Here is a 23,795-nt window from a genome sequence, read left to right as displayed (position 1 = left end):
GCAGTTACGATTCAGGGAGAAATTCTCCACCATGTGACCGACAAGAAAGAAACTATGGAATCTACCGACATGACGACAGACGATATGATCGTAACGACAGACCTGAATTGCATCAGAACTGGCGGGATTCAAACAGAGCAGGGCCCTCTCGTCACGGTGAATTTGTAGAAGTTAGGTCTCCAAATCCCAATAACGACGCGCGCCAACAAAGAGACAATAGGCAATGACTCACACCGCTGGCAGCAACAAAACGTACTTATGAAACTGATGACGCAGCTGCCGTAGCTAGTAATTACGTAAAAATGGAAGACATTAGGGACATCTTACTCCAGGAACACGACGTAAAACTTAACAACATTGCATATCCTGTGACTCACATTACTGTAAATGACATAAAATTTACGGCAGTACTTGACTCTGGCAGTCCCATCTCAGTAATTAGTGAAACAGCCTTTAGCAAATGCAACAAATCGAACGATTGCCCCACACTTCCGTTACGTAAGATTAAATTACAAGGTGCAATCTTTGGAAAAAGTGTAGATGTACGCCAACAAACCAACTTAGAATTCTTTTGTCAAAGCCACAGCTTCTCTACGAACTTTCTTATTGTTCCATTATTGTCGACGGAAATTATATTGGGAGTAGACTTTTTGAATGAATTCAAAGCAATCTTAAACTTTCACGATGCTGAAATAAGTTTAGAGAAGGAAGGTAAGTCAATAGCTTTGAAATTTGAAGATTGGCTCTCAAACCATGACGAAGAAATCAATCGGCTTTACCTTCTGTTGGACAACAGTTCGGAATTTTCTACGGAACTAGACACTAACAATCACTCTGCAAGAACTGACAGGGATGATATCGACGGCATATTTGAAATTAATGAGTTAATTCAGAATAAAATTCAAACAATTGAGAATAGTAATGACACTGATAGGCAGGACCTTTTTGAGATTTTACAAGAACATTCCACAGTTTTTACTCATAAAACAGGAACAATCAAGGGATTTCAATACCAATTTCGTGTTCGTGAGCATACTAAATTTTGTGTTAGACCATATGTAATTCCAGCACATTATAGGGACCGTGTTAGAACAGAAATACAATCTATGCTTGACGAGGGCATTATTGAGCCTGCAGTAAGCTCATACAACAATCCATTACATGTTGTTGAGAAGAAAAATGGATCGATCAGGCTTGTCTTAGATTCGAGACAAATCAATACGATCATTATTCCTGAAACAGACAGGCCGCAAACGTTGGAAGAACTGCTTCAAAATTTTAATGGTGTAAAAGTGTTGTCTTCCATTGATCTCAGATCCAGCTTTTATCAGATCGAACTTCATCCAGAATGTAGAAAATACACAGCTTTCCTTTGTTTCGGCGTTTGTTATCAGTTTCGGAAACTTCCCTTTGGTTTGAACATTTCTTCAGCAGCATTCATTCGCGGGCTAAATTCCATATTACCTGAGTTCTTAAAACGTCACATCACCTTATATGTGGACGATATCCTAATAGCAGAAGCTTCATGGGAACTACATAATCGCATCCTCAACAGTTTGTTACGTATTTTTGCAGAATCTGGAATTACAGTTAACTTGGAAAAGTCTGAATTCGGTAGGACAAAGGTGAAGTTTTTGGGACATATTATTTCTTCTGAAGGCATTCAGCCGGATCCTGAAAAGTTAGAAGCAATCAGAGCCATTCCAGTTCCATCCACAAAAAGACAAGTCCGCAGTTTTCTAGGTCTCGTAAATTTTTACCGTCGTTTTCTGAATATGCAAATTCTTGTTACACCAAAATTTGTTCTCTCACTGGAAAAAATACTATTTGGAACTGGGACGAACAAGCACAATTGGAATTCAATTCTTTGAAAGAAGCGTTACTTCACGCGCCAATCTTAGCTCATCCAGATCTGTCACAAGATTTCTGCCTTAGCACGGATTCTTCTAAAGTCGGTCTTGGTGCCCATTTATTTCAAGAAGCCATAGAAAATGACAGTACCATTCAGAAAACCATTGCTTTTGCTAGCCGAGTGCTAACAAAATCTGAAAAAAATTATTCCGTTACTGAATTAGAAGCTTTAGCTATCGTTTGGGCATTTAACAAATTCCGTTTCTTTCTTTCTGGTAAGCACGTAAAAGTATACAGTGATCATCGTGCATTACAATTTCTTATGTCTTCAAAATTAAATCATGACAGGTTAGAACGTTGGGCATTGTTTCTGCAAGAATTCCGCTTCACAATAGTCTACATTCCCGGCAAGGAGAACATTGTTGCGGACGCACTATCACGCGCACCGGCTGGGCTTGAGAAAAGTACCACAGAAGGCAACCTCGAGAAAAATTTCAGTATTCTTTACATTCAGAAAGTCGCCTTTGAAAACTTCATCACCACATCTTTAAAGGACATTGCTCATGAACAAGATAAAGATCCGATTTGGAAAGACATCAAGAGCAAATGGCGTGAAAAGACACACACACAGATTTGGCATTATTATCTGGTTAGAAACAACATACTGTTCAAACGCTGCACTGTTGATGACAAGCTATGGGTACTTTGCATTCCTGACGATTTTGTTAATAAGCTCATTTGGTACATTCATTTCAGTTACGCACATTTTGGTCCACGAAAATGTTATCATATTCTTCGAACGACTTGTTATTTTAACAATATGGAAAAAAGAATTCGAAGAGTCTTGTCTATTTGTAAACTTTGTAAAAAGGCGAAACCATCTACTGTCTCACATCGTGCTCCGTTGTTTCCTATTATTCCTTCTAAATTAAAAGAATTTGCTGCTGTTGATCTCTTGGGACCGCTTGTCAGAACATCCAATGGATTTTCGTACGTTCTAGTCGCTGTTGAACTTACTTCAAAATTTGTTTCTTTCACTCCGTTACGTAAAGCCACTGGACGATCTGTCTCCAACGCCTTTGTTAAAAATTTCTTACGTGAAGTTGGCCACGTTGCTAAAGTCATTTCAGATAACGGACCGCAATTTAGATCTGCTGTTTGGTCACGCACGCTTCGGAATCATAAAATCAAACCTGTTTTTATTTCATTGTACTCACCACATTGCAACCCGTCTGAACGGATTATGAAAGAAATCAATAAGCTTTGAAGACTTTATTGTCACAGAAAGCATCAGCATTGGGACAGATATCTACAATTATTTCAAAATGTGCTGAATAAAATGCCTCATGATTCCACTGCTTTACCACCTACTCTTGTACTGAAGAATGAAGAACCACCGGACAGGATCAGAGAGCTTGTACCTTTCCCGAATACACGTAAACTTCGACACAAAGACATAATTGATTTGGCTCTTAAAAATATAAAATCTGCAGCAGTCAAAAGGAGACAACTACACAGTAAAGCAAATGCAAAGAAATTATATATTGGTCAGAAAGTTCTCATTAAAGCTCATTCATTGTCACATAAGAAGAAACACTTGAGTCACAAATTCTTTCTAGTTTACAATGGACCTTACAGAATCCGACGTATACCACATGATAATTGCCGGCCGGAGTGGCCGAGCGGTTAAAGGCGCTACAGTCTGGAACCGCACGACCGCTACGGTCGCAGGTTCGAATCCTGTCTCGGGCATGGATGTGTGTGATGTCCTTAGGTTAGTTAGGTTTAAGTAGTTCTAAGTTCTAGGGGACTTATGACCACAGCAGTTGAGTCCCATAGTGCTCAGAGCCATTGAACCATTGAACCACATGATAATTGCGTTGAAGTTGAAACTCTGCGTACTAGGAAGAGTAAAGGTTTACACCACATTTCACATGTAAAACCGTTTATTGAAAGATAATCTGCTTTTAACTTTGTCATTGCCATAAAACTTTTCACTTTACATTACTAGTATGCTTGTCAGACTTAGAATCTGTTAACATGCAACAATGTTTGAAGTTAAATATCCAGTCAAGAACCAAGAGAACTTATTGAAACAGAAATGACGAATGCATTGCTATAGTGAACAGACGTCACAGTGTTATTGTGTGTGTACATTCTTGCTTGTAAGTTGCACGATTATGGAACGACTATAAGGCTTACATACTTAGAACATTTACCAGTACTGCTAATGAGATTTTAATGCAACATTTTGGTTTACTTGAAAATATATTCTGGATTTAAAGTACTTTCAGTGAGATACCAGATGGCACAGTGGTTAGTTTATGTGACAGCTACACGATTTTATCACGACGCTACTAATGAGTGACAATTTACAATGTTGCTTTTGCAGTGTTTCTGTTTTATATCTGCACAGTTTTCTGTTTTATTCTGGAAAGTAAAACAGGTTTTAGTAGTAACTTTTGTGGTATAGCTACAATGAGACTGCCTTTTCCGTAGCACAACAATACGTTACAGCACAGTACTTTCCTCATCACGGCAATAAGCGTAATAACTAAGACATTTATACGCAAAGCATTTCACTTTTGTGTATTATGAGGTAAGTACGACACTTCCACACAGATTATGTTGCAACAAGACGCACATTTAGCGCTACAGTACACGTATTTAAGTGATTAATTTTGTACTTAAAACATTTGTTTTTAAAGATTTTTGAATTACAAAGAAAGTTTTCCGTGATACATTTCATTCCATTGCTGTAATCTGTAATACCTGAGGGTATAATTACATTAATCCTCAGGGGGGTACACGCTTACTCTGTGTACCATGTGTGTGGCAACCACAAGGAACCCTAGCTAATATGGTATTTGCTTATACAACTTTACACATCGGTACCATATTTCTCTAACACACAAATTACACAGCTATCTGATCATTTAACTGAGAGATAAACATTTTTTTACTATATCAGTGACACATGTTTACGCAATACACAGTTGGGTAACTTCACACTTATGAAACTGTATTTTATCTGTACTTTGTAAACTGTTCATATTTTTTTGGAATCATTGTGATACTATGAGAGCTTTGAATGATGTATTTGGTAAGGGAGCATGATTTTAAAGTACGTTTGAGGTAGATGACACTGTTTAAATGAGCAGAGAATTTTTTTTTAGGTTTTGAAATTATTGCAGAAAGCTACGACGTTTTTGAGATTTGACTGAGGTGTTATGATGTTATTATTACGACGACGATGTGTACTATGCTGTTGAGATATGTTTATGATCAATAAGATGATGCTACCGTATATGAGGAATAAGAAGTATGTTGGAAACCAAGAATCGTGCTTTAAGAGTTATGAAATGTGCGTAAATGCGTGACTGTATCACAATGCTGACGAATATTTTATTTGGACACTTATATTCATAGGATTTTCTTTCTACAGATTTGCAACGCTAATTCTTGACCTGTGAAATATTTTTATGTGAGACTGTCACTGTAGCGGAAACTGCTGTCGTAAATATTTCCGTAAGAAAGTTAAGTGACCACCTGCACGTGCGTCGTCGGCACACCGCTGTGTCAGACACCTGGAGAACAAGCCATTAAGGTGTGCCTTTCTGGAAGCACAGGTAGAAAAAAAAAAAGGGGGAGGCCATTATCCTCGCTATTGACATTTCCTTGTTGAAAGCATACTGTGGAGCTCGTAATTTATGATATTTACTGAAATGCCTAATGAAATGACGAGAAATATTTTTACATCTGCACACCTGATTACGACAAGCGTCTTTCTACGAGAGTTGAGAGAATTTCTACTAACTTATGAAATGTCACATGACTATTGAATGATATTTTTATGCTTTGGTTTGCGTAATTGCTTATTTCATTTAATACCTGTTTTTCAGCTGTGTTACAGCATTAGTTTTATAAAATAAACTTAGATGCATTTGCTAATGTGAACACCTTCTGTCAACAGATCTATTAAATGATAATTTTGTAATCCACATTCTTTAAAAAAAGGAGCACTTGGAAAGGAAAGAACAATAAGAAGGGACTAGTAACAGTAACTGGACACATAATTTTCTTTTCAAGTACATGGTAATATTTCTTTTACAATACGTTGTTGTGGTGCACCACTTTAATTACATAGACATTAAGATGTGAATATACATTTCCTTTATCTGCATTGTTGTTTTTACTGTAATATTTTTTCTGCTTGAGCTATGTCATGTTTAGATATAAGCTGCTGTTTGCCAGGCATAGTGCTACTGAACTTTAATTTGTGTTACTCTGCTAAGCCAGATTTATTTTTTTGTTTGCTGCGCATTGCCTCATATTAGCTGTAATGTTGAATTGCTTGGTAATTTAGATTTACTGTAGCTTGCTTTGCGATTTTCCATTTTTTTTCATTGCTGTTTATATTAATAGTTTTATGTGCTGCTGCATTGCCTTGTCCCTTAGTTTAGCATCTGAGCTCAGTAGATTTAAGTTAGCTTAAGAGGGGGTAGCCTCTAAGAGAATGAGTTGCGATGAATTGGAAGAAATGCATTCAGAAGTTATACGAAAAAAAGTACAGAAAACAGGTTTAGGTAGGATTTTCTTGGAAATAAATGTTGGGGTAAGAAATGTGTGAACATATAAATACAGAAAGCATGCTTAGATAGAATTTTTTTGGTGGAAACAAAGGATGAAATAAGAGGAAAGATATATGAAGTTTGGGGTTGGACTGCACTACCACGTGTTACACTGAAAACGAACCCTGTCCTTTCCTATTGGTGTTATCCCACTATGTGTTTGTGTACCCTTGTGTATTTGTTTTCTTCCTGTCTCTGTGTAGTTTCACAGAATTTTTTCTTCTTTTAATATTAAGCTACATTCACTATGATGAGGAATACTGTTATCCTCAAATATAATTGGCATTAATAATATGTTATTTACCTTATAAATATGCTTACACATTATTTATTCTGTTTTGTTTTAATGCTCATGTGTGAAGTTGATGTTTCGAAAGTGATTCTGATCTTTTATTTTTGTACTCATGTCATAATTCCTGTAACACTGATGTATATGTTTATTTCTATTCTTTTGTAAAGCCTGTACTACAAATGTTATCTGTATTGTTATGTTCTTTAATGATGTATTTTGTACTTTTGTAATTGTATTCTCATGTTATAAAATTGTAATTGACACCAGTTCATCTTATTATTAACTTGTAAGTTACATTTCACTGCACACGTTTCTGTTGGTCATAGTATATGGACAATATGTGAGAAGTAGGGACTGTTAGTGTTTGCACGTGTGTTAATGATTCAGCAAGGGACTGAATAACAGCATTGCTGGTTCTAAGGACAATTCCAAAAACTTTGTGAGTGCACAAGTGGTGGTTTATGGACTTGCTATATTCTCCGCAAGACTCTTCGATGGTGAATGTGCACATGCACAATCGCAACAGATGGCTGCTGGCTATCTCTACAAGGACTACAGTGGGTCTGCATCTATGATGACCCACCAACGCCATTATTTCTACAAGGACTGCAGTGGGTCTGCACCTCTGGTGGCCCACCAATACCACAATCTCTACCAGGACTACAGTGGGTCTGCTCTGTGATGACCTACCTACCAATACTCTTCAAAATTTCGACTGACTCTGCTGTGGGTTTGCTCTGTTGTGGCCCATTACCTGTATGCAAGTCAAGAGTCAGCACTGTCTTTCCGTTGGAAGGACAACACTACTTCTTCAAGACTGCATGGAAATCCACTACTTCTGTGTGCATTTTCTTTTACTGCTCAGACTTTGAGAAAAACTCTGCATTTTTACTGTGATGAACAATCTGGACTGTCTTTATGGTCTGTGAGAAATTTTTAGCTTTTGACCAACATTGTATCAATAAGTGTGTGCATTTGATTTCTTTGTTATTGTAATTATGAAAATTTTTTTTCAAATCTGTATTGGCCACTGCCCAATCCAATTTGTAAATTTTTTTTGTGGGGAGCATGGGGGCTATGTAAGTAGGCTGTTTAGGTTTTTTTATTGGTAACGCCACCTCTGTATGAAAAATCACTGGCTGTGCTGTGTGCAGTCTGTGGGTAGTTTGCATTGTTGTCTGCCATTGTAGCGTTGGGCAGCGGCACCCGGATGTGAACAGCGCGTAGCATTGCGCAGTTGGAGGTGAGCCGCCAGCAGTGGTGGATGTGGGGAGAGAGATGGCGGAGTTTCGTAATTTGGCATGAACTGCTACATATATTATGACTATTAAGGTAAATACATTGTTTGTTCTCTATTAATATCTTTCATTTGCTAACTATCCCTATCAGTAGTTAGTGCCTTCCATAGTTTGAATCTTTTATTTAGCTGGCAGTAGTGGCGCTCGCTGTATTGCAGTAGCTTGAGCAGCGAAGATTTTTGTGAGGTAAGTGATTTGTGAAAGGTATAGTTTAATGTTAGTCAGGGCCATTCTTTTGTAGGGAATTTTGAAAGTCAGATTGCGTTGCGCTAACAAAATATTGTGTGTCAGTTTAAGCACAGTCATGTATAATTGTTCAAAGGGGACGTTTCAAAATCTTCCAGTAAATAAGGGCACAATCTCTTCCGAATAATATCTCGCACGCACCCGTGTGTTGTCTGTGCCGGAAGGGGCATAAACATTGAGAATACCAATTCCATTAATAGTTATTGCCAGTCCTCGTGCCGAAGGCAGATAAGTCAGGTCGCGAACCGGAATCCCGTCCCGGACCAATATCGCCGATCCACTGTCTTTGTCCGAGTGAGGCGAGGTGTAGGAGATGTTTCCATGTACTTCCTGGAACTCAGGAATGTAAATTTCCTGCACTATCAGTATATCCACATCCGACGCGTATATCACGTCTCTAAACAATTACTGTTTCACAGGCGATCTAATGGTATTTACGTTCACTGTCCCTATTCTGTATGCCTGGGTTCGAGTAGCTGTCATCTCCGCATAATGTTAAAATGACGAAAATTCACCGTATCGATAGTCCCTTTGCACATTTGCAGAGGGTCGCTCGACGGACGTCTCCCTGCGGCATTAGGTTTCTTGGGATGCGGACGGATGCGAGTCCCCACCAATGGAAGCTTCCGCATCGGTGATTTCTTCATCCTGCGCATCCATTATTCGGGTGTTTCAAACTGCCGTGTGCTGCACTGATGTGTGGCATCTGCGGATCTTTCGCAGTTTTAGATTTCGCCGCAGAATGGGTGTTAGGACCCTGAGCGGATGCGTCGTCTGACCGACATATCTTTTCACTGTCTGAATTCATATGGTCAGCGACATCCGAAGCTTGTGGTTCCAAGTCAGACAGACAGGTCCATAGTGTTAGACTCATCAGGGCACCCAGGAAGAGAAGGGAGCGTCTCCGCAGAGTTTAGTCGGCACTTCTTGCGACGCTTCGGCGAGCGTTGTTTGCGGGCCCTAACCTCGGCCTCTGGTGTTGGCAAATCTTGTATCCCCTGCTGTCTCGCCACCGCCACAACACCCTTGGGCCGTTCCACTTCAGCTTCCATATGTTGTGTGATGCAATCACCCTCTCTCTCCACAACCTGCAGTGTCTGGGATTGGAGGTTGGTCGGAGCCACTCCTCCTGCAGTGGGGCCCGAAGGCGCCTCAATCAACGGCGGCATTGGTCCGATAGTACGCTCCAATCGCGGCGTCACCTCCCCGCGAAGCGCCGTCACGTAAGTCAGCGGCAGTGATGTTGGTTGTGGTGTTACCGCCAGACACCACACTTGCTAGGTGGTAGCCTTTAAATCGGCCGCGGTCCGTTAGTATACGTCGGACCCGCATGTCGCCACTATCAGTGATTGCAGACCGAGCGCCGCCACACGGCAGGTCTAGAGAGACTTCCTAGCACTCGCCCCAGTTGTACAGCTGACTTTACTAGCGATGGTTCACTGACAAATTACGCTCTCATTTGCCGAGACGATAGTTAGCATAGCCTTCAGCTACGTCATTTGCTACGACCTAGCAAGGCGCCATTACCAGTTACTATTGATGCTGTACAACATGTACCGTCACGAGCGATGTTCACCAATTGTGGATTAAAGTTAAGTATTCCAGCAGTTACGTACGTTATTGGCTATATTAATTACCTTGTCCTGTTCCAGACCTCACGCCAGCCTGCGTGAGCTTAAACGCGTGCCTTTCGGCTTCCTCATAGTGGCTTGGCTGTCTTGCCAAGCCACAATATTGGTGTAGCCGGATTCTGGAAGTCTCCGCTGGGGAATTGTACGAATCACCTCTACATACACGCAGATCTAAGATGTCCTTCATCACCACACCAGAAGCATGTCCTGGGCTGTCCATCTACAGCCACCGATGTTTATGTACGATGGCACATGTTTCGTAAGGGCAATTCGCACCTGTCGGACACCGTTGAACACTGGATACGTGCTAAAACTTGCCCAACGTTCGGCCGTATGACAAATAACTCAGCCGAATGGATGGAGTGATTCAGTGACCAATGATTCGGTACTTCGAAAAGCAGCTCGAAGATTCGAATCGTAAGCACGCCCAGGCCCGAATGAGCTACTAAAACTTCGCCAATATGACCATCGGACTGTCGGAACTGGAATCCTTGTTTGGCGGCTTCAATAGTTCTGTCGCATGCTGCGTCGTCAATGATCTTTACATAAAGAGTGCTGCTCACGATTGATAAGTGAAATCCAATAAGCCCTGTGTAATTAAGATGCACTTTGTCCCTCAAGAAACATTCGATTTCGAGAGACTTCCGTCTTGCATACTCGTTACAGAACGTGAACTGTATCGTGGTTTTTCTAAAATTGTGTGACACAGCGTTCGATTCAAACGTGAGTAACGACGGTGCGAACACCGCTTCTTCCTCGGTGGTTTGCAGCCGAGACGTAAACAAGTCCGAGCTGCTCCGCTGCCAAAGGCGGACTGGCCATTACGTATGACATTCCGTCGCGCTGACCACTCTGGTAGCAGGAGCGGACAGTCAAGTACTACCAGTGTACCAATACGAACTGAAAGTGTGTGTGTTGTTATTGGTTGATATGGTTGAAAATAAAAAAAAGTTCGTACGACATATTTATTCACTACCTCATATGCATATAATTTAAACCGACAATTACAGTAATAGCCAGTTACTATCACGCTATATTCCCCCTGAGTGCTTGGCAGTCCAAATGAACTGTCATGTATTATTGTAGAAGGCTACTGCTGTGGATCAGCTAATAGTAGGTCATAGAACACCTCCGTGTCCTGTTCCAGCAGTTATACCGGCATTGTATTAGGGTCTCTTTTGGCTGCGGACGGCTACTGCTGTGGATCTTCCACTGCATGGTCGAATGATAACAGGTCTGATAGGTTAGGAAAACTTCCTGTGAACTATTGCGGCTGCTGCTGCTGAGACAATAGTACATCGCGGAACACATACATACCCTGGTCAGCAATTCGACCTGTATCACATTGGGGTCTGTAACAACAAAAACAACATGACCAAGGTATAAAGTCATTCAATATATAGTGCGTACAGAGAGTGTCATAATGTTACTAATTTATCACAACAGGTCAACGCATCCGTGAAATACACATTAAGTGCAGAGAAAAACAAATTGTTCTTTAAGTCTTACGTGGAAGTAGGACAACAGTAGCTGTTCTCCTCGCGCCGCATTTGAGTGCTTTGGCACAAGCGCAAATTTGTGGGTTTTGCTACTAATAACCTGATTGCTATAACAAAAGGATTCAGGAATACTTAATGATGGTCTTCTTCTTCCCAGCTTATAGCTGCTACTGCTGGCGGTGCTTCATGCCGGTCATCACATCTGCCCATTTCAGCTCTTACGCCGACAGTGAGTTACAGGAACGACGTGCTGCCGCAAAACACCTCGGAAAAAGCGAAAATGTCTGGAGTTCAGAAGACCATAGTTACTGTGAATATGACAAGTAAAGTACTCGAATTGGCTACAATCTCGGACGTCGCGAACAGGCTGCACTTCGCACCCGTCGCGAGGACTATTTTGAAACATTAAATTATTAGCGGTGTGGTAGACGCAATACGAGGGCTCACAATGGAAGAAGCAGAGAAGATTTGGCGGGAACCCTCAGTATCATCAAGCCTCAACTTCAAAAGCGAACGTGATTGCGCTGGAATGGGAGGTTATCCGATCACTGAGAGATGTTGCCGACACCATGCGTCTTCCAGCAGACAAAGGGAATGCAACGGCTCTGAGACGCTCCGAAGACTACCAACATATAATAGGGTCCCTGCTAAAGGACCCGACCTACGGGAAGCACAAGAGAGATCCTCGGCGAGGACCAGAGCAACCGTGACACTGCTGAAGGACTCAGATCCACCAGAGGCAGTGAAAAACCTGCAGTATCCCAGGGGACCAGCGACACCACGTTTGTACGGACTATATAGGAAAAGCCACAATACTCAACACTAACAGTTCACGCTATTATGGACTGGCGAAATATTTGGAGATATTTCTAAAATCCCTCGTGGGACACTGCAGTCATCATGTTAAGAACTAGGCAGATTTCGTTAAAATACTTAAGGACATACGATTACGAAGAGATAACCTTCTCCTGAGTTTCGACGTTACATTGCTCTTTTCGGGCCGCAAGTGGTTAAATTCCTTGAACCTGCACTGACTACCACCTACTTTAAATGCAACGGAGAGTATATTACAAGTAGATGGAGGTAGTGTCCATGGGTTCCCGAGTGGCTCCATGGATAGCAAATCTCTGCATGGAAGACTTTGAGGAGGCGGCGCTTCAAAACTTCTCTCCAGATACCCAAACACTTCTTCCGCTATGTGAGAACAATCTCGTGGTGTGGGACCATGGCAGACCGGCAGTGGATGAGTTTCTGGACCACCTTAACAGCATTCATCTAAACATTGCTTTCGCTATGGAAACAGAAGAGATTGGCTGTCTTCATTTCCTGGGAATACTAAAAATGAAGAAGGAAGGTGGAGCACTATCTAGGAAGAAGACACACACTGTTCTCTACCTGCATGAACGGCAGACAGTGCTGACCATCGTGGTACATAGGGCGATACAGAAAGGCCTTCGAGAAGAACTGCAACAACTTAAGGACTATCCCGTAAAAATGCATACAGTGAACCGCAGATTAGAAGGGCGCTGACGAAGAGACAAGATGTTAGAAACCGGGAAGAGGAGGAAGAAGACAAGACACTCGCTTTCCTTCCACACCTGGGACAGCTCTCAGCCAAAATAGTGAGACTGAAAACTCTAACATAGAAACCGTCGAATACTGTCGTAGCTGTGCTAAAAGTGAACGTACCTATCGCCAGCGAATGTGGTCAACATTATATTGGCCAAACGCAGCACTGTAACTCGAAACGCTCCGAGGGACACAACTGGCATGTGCGAATGGGACAGATAGAGAAATCATCGATAACAGAGAACACAATCAACCAAAACCTTTGACTTTCAGAACTCCAAGGTACTTTGTCAAGGAACCGCCTGTTTGTACAGCGTTATAAAGGAATCTACATCCACAGCTACACGATAATCAGCAAGCCACATAACGATGTGTGTAGGAGGGGACTTCTGATACCACTAACTGGTCCCTCCTTCCCTATTCCACTAGCGGAAGGCGCGTGGGGAAAACGATCGTTGATTAGCTTCCTTATTATCTCTAAATTCTCAAATTTTCTCGTCGTGGATCATTTATCGAGAGGAAGTAGTATGTTGACCGACTACCCCGGGAAGTGCTCTCTCGAAATTTTACTATTAAACCTCTTCATGGTGGACAACGCCTTTGTTGTAGCGGCTGCCACTGGAATTTGTTGGACATTTCTGTATCGTAACGCTCTCTCGCGGACTAAACGATCTTCTGATGAAACGTGCCGCTCTCTCTCTCTCTCTCTCTCTCTCTTCTATCAGTTCTACCTGGTAAGGGTCCTACACTGATGGACAGTACTCAAGAATCGTTTGAACAAGTACCTTGTAAGCCACTTCCTTCACCGATGATTTACATTTCCTTAAGATTATTTCTATGAATCTAAGTCTATCACTTCTTTTTCCTACCTTTTGTTGTATATTGTCATTCTACTCTATATCTTGATACTTACTCCTAGGCATTTTATGATACGTTCTGCATATCGACAGACCCAGTCTTAAAGAGGTTCCAACGCTTTCCACTAGATCATTTAGGAATACATTGAAAAATGGGTTCACGAAACGAAGGATACCAACTATGTGCGGCACAATGAGGAGAGAACGTACAACACAGTCCAACTCGCAAGACGCGCCTGGAATGCCCACACGGAATCGAACGGCGCACCTGCTACCCCCTGGATTGGAGGCTCACTCCCTTCCCAACCGCTGGCCGGGCAGTATCCGACTTTCGGTAGCCAGGTGGATGGGGCTACAACGCTAGTATAAATGTTACAGCAGCAGCTATCTAGAATGTAGTGAGTATGACACTCTTCGAAACATCGCGGATTTTAAAACTGGCACGCGTCTGGAAACCTGGGAGCTTTCCCCATCTCAGTTTATGATTAAGGAACTGTAATCATGACTGTCTAAAGTACTTTTGGACATAAGTTATAAAGCTGTACAACCTTTTGAAAGTGTTGCAATGAACACTATTTGAATTAGCTGAACTTCATTGGATCTTTGTGAAAAGTGCCATCGCAACAAACATTGAAGAGGAAAATGGAAAACGAATTAGAACTTATTCAGCACTGCTTCAGAAATATAATCTACAACGCGGACAATACAACCCTCAAGTTAGGTATTTGAACAGGCGAATATATATCGAACGCCCTAATACATAGATGTAGCGAATGGGGAATAAATACCAACACCGTACTGGCAGTGCTGATTGATATCCTGCCTCGGGCATGGATGTGTGTGATGTCCTTAGGTTAGTTAGGTTTCAGTAGTTCTAAGTTCTAGGGGACTGATGACCACAGATGTTAAGTCCCATAGTGCTCAGAGCCATTTGAACCATTTTTGATTGATATATGACAAAACATGGCTATAAGAGTTGAAACAATATTTTTAAGAAGTCATATATCGTGTTTTGCCCACATGCTCAATATCGTACAAAACACATCTACTGAAAAGTCTGACAATCTGCTTGAGGTGACTACTGCTGTTAATAGGATTTTAATGTAGTTTAAACAAAGAGTCAAATTGTTCTAAATGCCTCATCAGAAAATGACACTGAGCACTTAACCAGAGAACTGATTCGTGATGGTAACATCCTCGAGATGCTGGTGACAAACAATGTTTTCGACTCAAGTAACGTAGAACACTGAATCAGTGATGGTAAGGCCGTCACAGCTTCACAGAATACGGCCGTAAGCAGGAATATAAAGGAAGACGGTAAGATGACTCTCTTTAACAAGAGCGCCAAAAAGCAGTTTTCATGTAACCTGAGCAATCAGCACGAAACTTATATCTCAGGCACTAGCAATGTTGAGTATCAATGAGAAAAGTTAAAAAGCATTATACAATGCAGTAAAGGATCAGCCAGACTGTAGGAGATTTTACTTTATTATATGAGCTTCCAAACGGTATCCATTTTTCCATTGCGGCCAAGCCACGGCCGGCAGTGTTAGATGCCTGTAAATTCTTTCGTCCCACGGTCTACTAACAGGAAGTCAGCAACGAGCAAGGGCACCTTGGCCACGCGCTTCTCTCATGTGCTTACGAGGTAACGCCACCCCAGGCGTCGCTTAGCAAACAACGCTCAGGAACGTTCCACGACGCCAGCACGGTTTGCTCGGTCCTGACCAATCAGAGCGGAGGATGCCGCGTGGCGCGTCGAATATACCCGGCCGCCCGTCGCCGGGCCCGCTCTCTTGTATTCTTGCTCACCCGCGAGTCGGATGCGCGCCCTGTAGCATTGAACATCTCCCGCTTCTCCCGGTGCTGCGGCACTGTGGACTTAGTTTTGGCAGACAACCACTTTCGTTAGCTTTGCGAACTATGTCTCGCTTAACTCTACGCTCTGGCTCAGCCTCACCTCCCTAGGCCTATGTAACCCCTTTCCACATGCATTCGCCAATAAATGGCCTTTATCTAAAAATTACCCTATTCATTCTATAACGCCCACCGCCTGCCCATACGTCCATCCTGTTCCATTGGTGTCTGAAGTGTGGATCCGTTCCCGTAGTGACTTTGTCGCTACACTAAATTCTTTCCGGCGAGACGCCGTGCACTTCGCGCATGGAATGTGTGGTGTCACCGCCAGACACCACACTTGCTAGGTGGTAGCCTTTAAATCGGCCGCGGTCCGTTGGTATACGTCGGACTCGCGTGTCGCCACTGTAAGTGATTGCAGACCGAGCGCCACCACGCGGCAGGTCTAGAGAGACGTCCTGGCACTCGCCCCAGTTGTACAGCCGGCGTTCATAGCAGTGATTCACTGACAAATACGCTCTCATTTGCCAAGACGATAGTTAGCATAGCCTTCAGCTACATTTGCTACGACCTAGCAAGGCGCCGTATTCAATTGATAATTAATATTATGAAGCATGTACCGTAACGAGAGATGTTCTACAATTGTGGATTAAAGTTAAGTATTACATCATCTAAGTACTTTATTTGCAATTCTCAAGATATTGTCCTGTTCCAGACCTCACGCCAGTCAGCGTGTAATTAAACGCGTGCATTTCGGCCTCCTCTAGAAACACAGTGTTGACACTTCTGCCAACACTACATATTGGCGACGAGCTAAATCGCGTTTGTACCAATTGATCTTGCCTTAATTTACTTGTGTCATGGCTTCGCCACAATCTCCAGATGTACTTTCCGAATTTTATCGCTTGCAGAATCAGCAGACGGAGGCGTTATTGGATGCCCTTGGACAGCTCGTCCAGGGTCAACGTGCAATGCAAAACGATGCGGCCGCCGCTGCTCCACCGCTACCGCAGCCACAACATGCAGTTGCACCACCTTTTCGACCGTTTGATGCGGCACTGGAAAGCTGGACGGAGTGGTCACGCCAATTTGGATTCCACTCACCGCCTACAGAATTCAAGGGAATGAGCGGCAGCCTTTTTTGTTGGCATGTGTAGGTGTGTCCACCTACCGTGTGATAGTGAAATTGTTTCCCCAACGCGATGTAGCAACTCTGTCCTACGAAGAAATTTTGTTGGCATTAGATGCTTATTTCATAGAATCAGTCAATGTAGTTGCAAAAAGGTATACGTTCTTTCGTACAAAACGTACGGCCAGTCAAACTAATAGGGAGTGGGTTGCAACTTTGCAAGGCCTTACAAGGGATTGTGCTTTTGAGTGTGAATGTGGACTCCCTTATTCAGATACTATGGTACGTGATGCAATTGCACAGAACGTTTCTGATGTTCGTATATGGGAGCAAATTTTGAAACTAGTCAATCCCTCCCTTCAACAAGTGATAGACATATTGGATAGGCAAGACACACTTGACTTTGCTCAGGAATCATTTGCACCTTCGCCGGCCGTGTGTCACGTTAACCGGCCCGCCGGGCGGGCTGCACGGAATGGTAAACAGCCCTCGCGCCCGTCCGCGTAGCCACGTGTGCCACGCCAGCACGCAAATGCAGTGCTAAAATCATGCCCGCGGTGTGCTACTAGACATTCGTGTGAGAATTGCCCGTCACGCCAAGCTATTTGCTTTTTCTGTAATAAAAAAGGACATGTTCAGAGTGTTTGCCAAAAAAAGCTCAGGACAGACACTCACAACCATTCCCGGCCCTTTGCTTCGAGCCGGAATCGAACCAAGATTACTCAGGCTCGTGAACCTTCGCCCATGGACATTCATGTAGTTAATTCCACTCCGCCCAGTGCCACTCTCTCTAACAGTGACTGTGTTCATCCCACATATAGTGTGCGTCGACGTCGACGGAAATCCCGTCAAGTCGCGAGTGCTTCTGCCCCAGTGTCTGTTCACGTTGCACGAGACAGTCGCTCTTGTCGTCAACAGGACAATAAACTTTTTGTAGATTTGGACATTCATGGCAATGTGATCCCATTCCAGCTCGATACCGGAGCTGCAGTATCATTGATCAATAACGACACGTACCAACAACTGGGCACACCTCCGTTGCGTGCCGCAAATGTTAAGTTAAATAGTTATTCCGGTCATAATATCCCTGTGTTAGGACAGTGCAGCCTTCTTGCAACATACAAGGGACAAACAAAACTTGTGTCATTTTACGTTCTTCGTTCTTCTTCTGCAGTGAACTTGTTTGGTTTAGATTTATTTCAATTGTTTAACTTGTCTATAGTCAATCAGGTCCTATCGGTGAATCAGACTGTGCCTTCAGCCAATGTTTCTCGTCTATGTGAAGAATTTGCAGACATTTTTGCACCGGGCCTAGGTTGAGATCAGAACTATAAAGCACATTTGGAACTGAAAGTAAACGCGCAACCGAAATTTTTCAGAGCGCGCACTGTTCCCCACGCACTGCGTGATGAGGTCGCAAAAACATTACACGATTTAGAATCACAAGGTGTAATTGAACGTGTGCAGTCTTCTCTCTGGGCCTCACCCTTAGTAATTTTGCCAAAACCTTCCGGAAAATTGAGACTATGTGTGGCCTTCAAGGCAACAGTGAATCCACAACTAGTGGCTGCAACTTTTCCTTTACCCGGCCCGGAAGACCCTTTTGACAAACTGTGCCCGGGTAAATATTTTTCGACGTTGGACCTAGCAGATGCGTACTTGCAAATACCAGTGGACGACGAATCCCAGCGCGTCTTAGTGGTTAACACGCATCTTGGTTTGTATCGACTCAAAAGACTGCCATTGAGGTATGCATCCGCCCCTGCATTGTTTCAGCAATATCTGCAAACTGTTTGTGCGTCGGTCCCTACTGCAGCAAACTATCTGGACGATATTGTGATCTCCGGAAAGACGGAAGAAGAACATTTAGCCAATCTCAGAACATTATTTCAGGTCTTGCGACAACATGGTCTTCGCTTGCGGAAGGACAAATGTGTGTTTTGTGCTCGTGACTTACCATATTTGGGACATGTAATCAATGCCCAAGGCATACATCCCAGTCCAGAGCACCTCCGTGCCATACAAGACTTGCCTTCGCCGCAGAATTTGAAGCAGCTACAGAGTGTGCTGGGAAAAATTAATTATTACAACAAATATGTTCCCCATGCCTCTTCCATTTCAGCTTCGCTTCATCGCTTACGCCGTAAAGGTGTTCCGTTCGTCTGGACGACGGAATGCGAACGTGCCTTTCGCCATTTGAAATCGGCGTTGCTTTCCCATACTTGCCTTACGCCATTCGATCCCCAGAAGCCCCTTTTGTTGATGGTTGATGCATCAGATTTCGGGATCGGTGCTGTGCTTGCGCACAACGATGGATCGCATGATCGCCCTATTGCCTTTGCGTCCAAATTGCTCTCGTCTGCGCAAAGAAATTATTCACAGATCGAGAAAGAAGCTTTGGCTCTCGTATTTGGTGTTACTAAGTTTCATGATTTCTTGTATGGTCGTCACTTTACCATCATCACAGACCACAAACCCTTGACGTCGCTTTTTCATCCGAACAAGCCTGTACCTCCACGTACAGCGCAGAAATTCATTCGCTGGTCTATTTTCCTCTCGCAGTACCGCTACGATATCTTGTATCGGTCCACTGCTAAGCACGGAAACGCCGGTGCGTTGTCCCGTCTGCCTGTTGCTGAGGATAGAGCATTCGATTCTTCCGAACTTGCTTGCATGTTCATTGATGCGGAAACCGATGACGTGGTCGAATCGTTTCCGATTGATTTTCGTCGTGTAGCTACAGCCACAGCTGCTGACCCTGTCCTTGCTACCGTTTTGCGTTTTGTTGCTGTGCAATGGCCCTTGTCAAAGTCGCGGATCGAGGATCCGTTGGTTCGCCGATTTTTTGCTCACAAGGAGAGACTTTTTGTACGACGTGGTGTTTTGCTGTTGCGTTCTGATAATGATCAGTCCAGGGTCGTGGTCCCACGTTCGTTACAGTCCTCTGTCTTACGGCTTCTCCACCAAGGACATTGGGGTATAGTGCGAACGAAACAACTTGCTCGTCAGCACTGTACTTGGTTCGGAATCGATGCTGCGATTACGAACATGTGCTCTTCTTGCATGGCGTGTGCCGAACAACAATCCGCACCGCCGCGGAAATTCTTTGTATGGTCGAAAGCCACTTCCCCTTGGCAACGCTTACACATCGATTTTGCTGGTCCATTCTGGAATGCTCGATGGTTGGTTGTGGTAGATTCGTTCAGTAATTTTCCTTTTGTTGTCAGGATGTCTTCCACGACGTCATCTGCCACCATCCAAGCATTCTCCGCTATCTTTTGCATTGAAGGTCTTTCCACAGACTATTGTTTCCGACAATGGCCCACAATTCATGTCCGCAGAATTTCAGTCATTCTGCAAGGCCAATGGTATTCAACATCTGACATCCGCGCCATTTTCGCCTCAGTCAAACGGTGCCGCTGAGCGATTGGTGCAGACTTTCAAGTCGCAGATGTTGAAGCTGGAAGAGTCGCATTCTCGGGAGGACGCGTTATTGCTCTTTTTGTCCTCGTATCGCTCTCAGCCCCGAGATGGTCGCTCGCCGGCTGAGTTGCTCCACGGTCGTCCTCATCGCACCTTGATGTCTTTGCTGCATCCGCCGCATCAGGTTCCTGCGCAGCGGCAGACACCTGTTTTTGTTCCAGGCGACGTAGTATACTATCGCAACTATCGCGGTTCACGGCGTTGGCTCGAAGGGCGCATTCTTCGCTGCCTCGGCCGCGCTATGTATCTAGTTTTGGGGGCCTCTGGTGAGGTGCGTCGGCATCTCCATCAGCTGCACCTCTGTCGTCGCATGGGTTCTGCCGCTCCCCGTCTGCTTTCAGCGACGGTGCCGTCCGGTCAGCGCCCTGGGGACCCACCTACAGGCTCACCTCATCCCCAGGTGTTACCGACGCTGCCTTCCATTTTGCCCCATGGCGACGCGCCGCCGCCGCCGCCGCCACCGCCGCCGCCGCCGCCTGTTCTCCCGCCGGCGCCGCCCGCAGTGGACGCTTCGCTGCAGCCGCCAAGCGCCTCCCTGGGTCACGCGCCGCCAATCGCTTCCCGTGACCAGCTGTCCTCCGACATGGACCTCTTGCCCGCTCCGGACCAGATGGCGTCTTCGCCCGTCGGGTGCCCCGACGTGATGGACGTCGACCCTACGGCCCCTCCTGTCTCTATCCGGGCGCATACACCGCATGTTGGCGTGCACCCTGGACTAGGTTTTCAGGCGTTTCCTAGCTCCCCTCGGACCGAATGGCCGGGTGCGGGTGGCACAGCCTCGCCTGCTGTTAGGCTCCCCACCTCGTCGCATACGTCAACATGGGGTCCTCCCCATGGCGGGCGGAAGCCTTATAACACAACCGTACGCCGATTTACGGGGGAGGAATGTGGTGTCACCACCAGACACCACACTTGCTAGGTGGTAGCCTTTAAATCGGCCGCGGTCCGTTGGTATACGTCGGACTCGCGTGTCGCCACTGTAAGTGATTGCAGACCAAGCGCCACCACACGGCAGGTCTAGAGAGACGTCCTGGCACTCGCCCCAGTTGTACAGCCGACGTTCATAGCAATGGTTCACTGACATATACGCTCTCATTTGCCGAGACGATAGTTAGCATAGCCTTCAGCTACATTTGCTACGACCTAGCAAGGCGCCGTATTCAATTGATAATTAATATTATGAAGCATGTACCATAACGAGAGATGTTCTACAGTTGTGGATTAAAGTTAAGTTTTACATCATCTACGTACTTTATTTGCAATTCTCAAGATATTGTCCTGTTCCAGACCTCACGCCAGTCAGCGTGTAATTAAACGCGTGCATATCGGCCTCCTCTAGAAACACAGTGTTGGCTCTTCTGCCAACAGTACAGAATGCGCCAACCGGCCGCCACGTTTGCTCCACGCGTGCCGTTGCTGCTCCAGTAAACACCCACAGAGCGCGCGTTGCAGCGGGGCAGCCCACGCTAGTCAGACACGAGAGCCGGACGCCGCCGCGCTGCCCGTTGCCTGAGTTCGAGGGGTCTGCGCTGCGCGACCAACCGGGCCGCCTTCATCCGTCGCCGCGCCAGCCGCCGCCGGCACGCCGCGGCCGCCGCGCCGACCACCGTCGCCCGCCGCCGCAGCCACTCCACCACGCCGTCGTCGCCGCCAATGCGTCGCACCGCCTGCACCGTCATGGAAGTCGCCGCGATGCTTTCAACATTAACTTCGTCGATAGTCCGCCGCTGGATTAGGAAACTTTGTGGCAGTCCTTTTTTGTGACAACTGTAACTTTTTTTTTGTCACTAACGTCCCATAAATTTGTAAACATGCCGATAGGAACACGAGCGATGGAACGGGATACTCCCACAGAGGCACCTGCCTCGCAAGACCCACTCGAGACCATAAATGCACAAATGAGCCAATTATTCGCACATAATCAGGAGCTACATGAACAAACCGCGTCTTCAAACAGACGCTGGAAGCTAGTGCGCGAACTTCCATACCTGTGGCTAGCTCCAACCCTGTAACAAATGCTCAAACAGTGGCAACTAACACAGATTCTATCTCTAACGCAAATGCCACAATTGCTACTAACATGGCGACTGTAAGCAATTTACCTGCGGCTGATTTTATTCCCACCTTTTCTGGGAACCCCACTAAAGTGTGGCTATGTTCCTACAAAGTATTCGTGATCTGGGTCGCACGTGTGCCTGGCCAGACGATCTATTGGTCAATGTAGCCAGAATGAAGTTGACAGAGGAATCCCGAATGTTTATAGAAACGGTGGACGAATTGTGTTGTGAGTTGGCAGGAGAGCCAACACCGGGTATGAGAGGAAGCCGAAAGGCACGTGTTTTAGCTCACGCATGCTGGCGTGAGGTCTGGAACAGGACAAGGAAATTCGACTTTAGAAAAACGGACGTAGCTGGTGGAATACTTAACTTTAATCCATAAATGGTGAACGTCGCTCTTGACGGTACATTATTCATAATCTCAATAGTAACTGGTAATGGCGCCTTGCTAGGTCGTAGCAAATGACTTAGCTGAAGGCTATGCTAACTATCGTCTCGGCAAATGAGAGCGTATTTTGTCAGTGAACCATCGCAAGCAAAGTCCGTTGTACAACTGGGGCGAGTGCTAGGAAGTCTCTCTAGACCTGCCGTGTGGCGGCGCTCGGTCTGGCATCACTGACAGCGGCGACACGCGGGTCCGACGTATACTAACGGACCGCGGCCGATTTAAAGGCTACCACCTAGCAAGTGTGGTGTCTGGCGGTGACACCACAGCCTTCCCCACTTCTGTATGAGGCTGTTCATTTGGCAACGTTACGCGAAGAGGTACTGCGCTTTTGCACTGCCGCACCGCGCCCGCTGGACCCAGGACCGGTCCTAGCAAAAGAAGTATTTTGTCAGCGTTGTGGGAGGCCCAACCATACGACAATGAGCGGTTGCGCACCGTACTGCACCATTTGCGAGACATCAATGCTAATAATGTTTGCTCAATAAAGTCACCATTTTCTAATCAGATGCGCAGCCACCGCCGCAACGCGGGGTCGAATCAGGGAAATGCGTGGGGGGCAGGTTCCGCCACCCACCCGCGACCCCGACGAAAATAATACACGGTTGGGTCCGGAAAATGTAAAGAGGTGGAACACTTTAGTCTATTTGGCTTACTCGGGAACAAAATAGTTAGAATTTTAGTTGATACAGGTGCTCAAGTAAGTGTATTGTTTGTGGAGAAAAATGATCGAAGGGTGTTACAGCCACCCCCATTCCATATCAGTGGCCTTGGAGAGGAAGTAATTGTCCCCGGGGGTTCGTGTCTAGTAAATCTGGAAATGTTGTTGTTGTTGTGCTCTTCAGTCCTGAGAGTGGTTTGATGCAGCTCACCATGCACCTCTATCCTGTGCAAGCTTCTTCATCTCCCAGTACGTACTGCAACCTACATCCTTCTGAATCTGCGTAGTG

The sequence above is a fragment of the Schistocerca americana genome, chromosome X (genome assembly GCF_021461395.2).
Source record: "Schistocerca americana isolate TAMUIC-IGC-003095 chromosome X, iqSchAmer2.1, whole genome shotgun sequence".
NCBI lineage: Eukaryota > Metazoa > Arthropoda > Insecta > Orthoptera > Acrididae > Schistocerca > Schistocerca americana.
Note: the sequence above shows the minus strand (reverse complement) of the source record.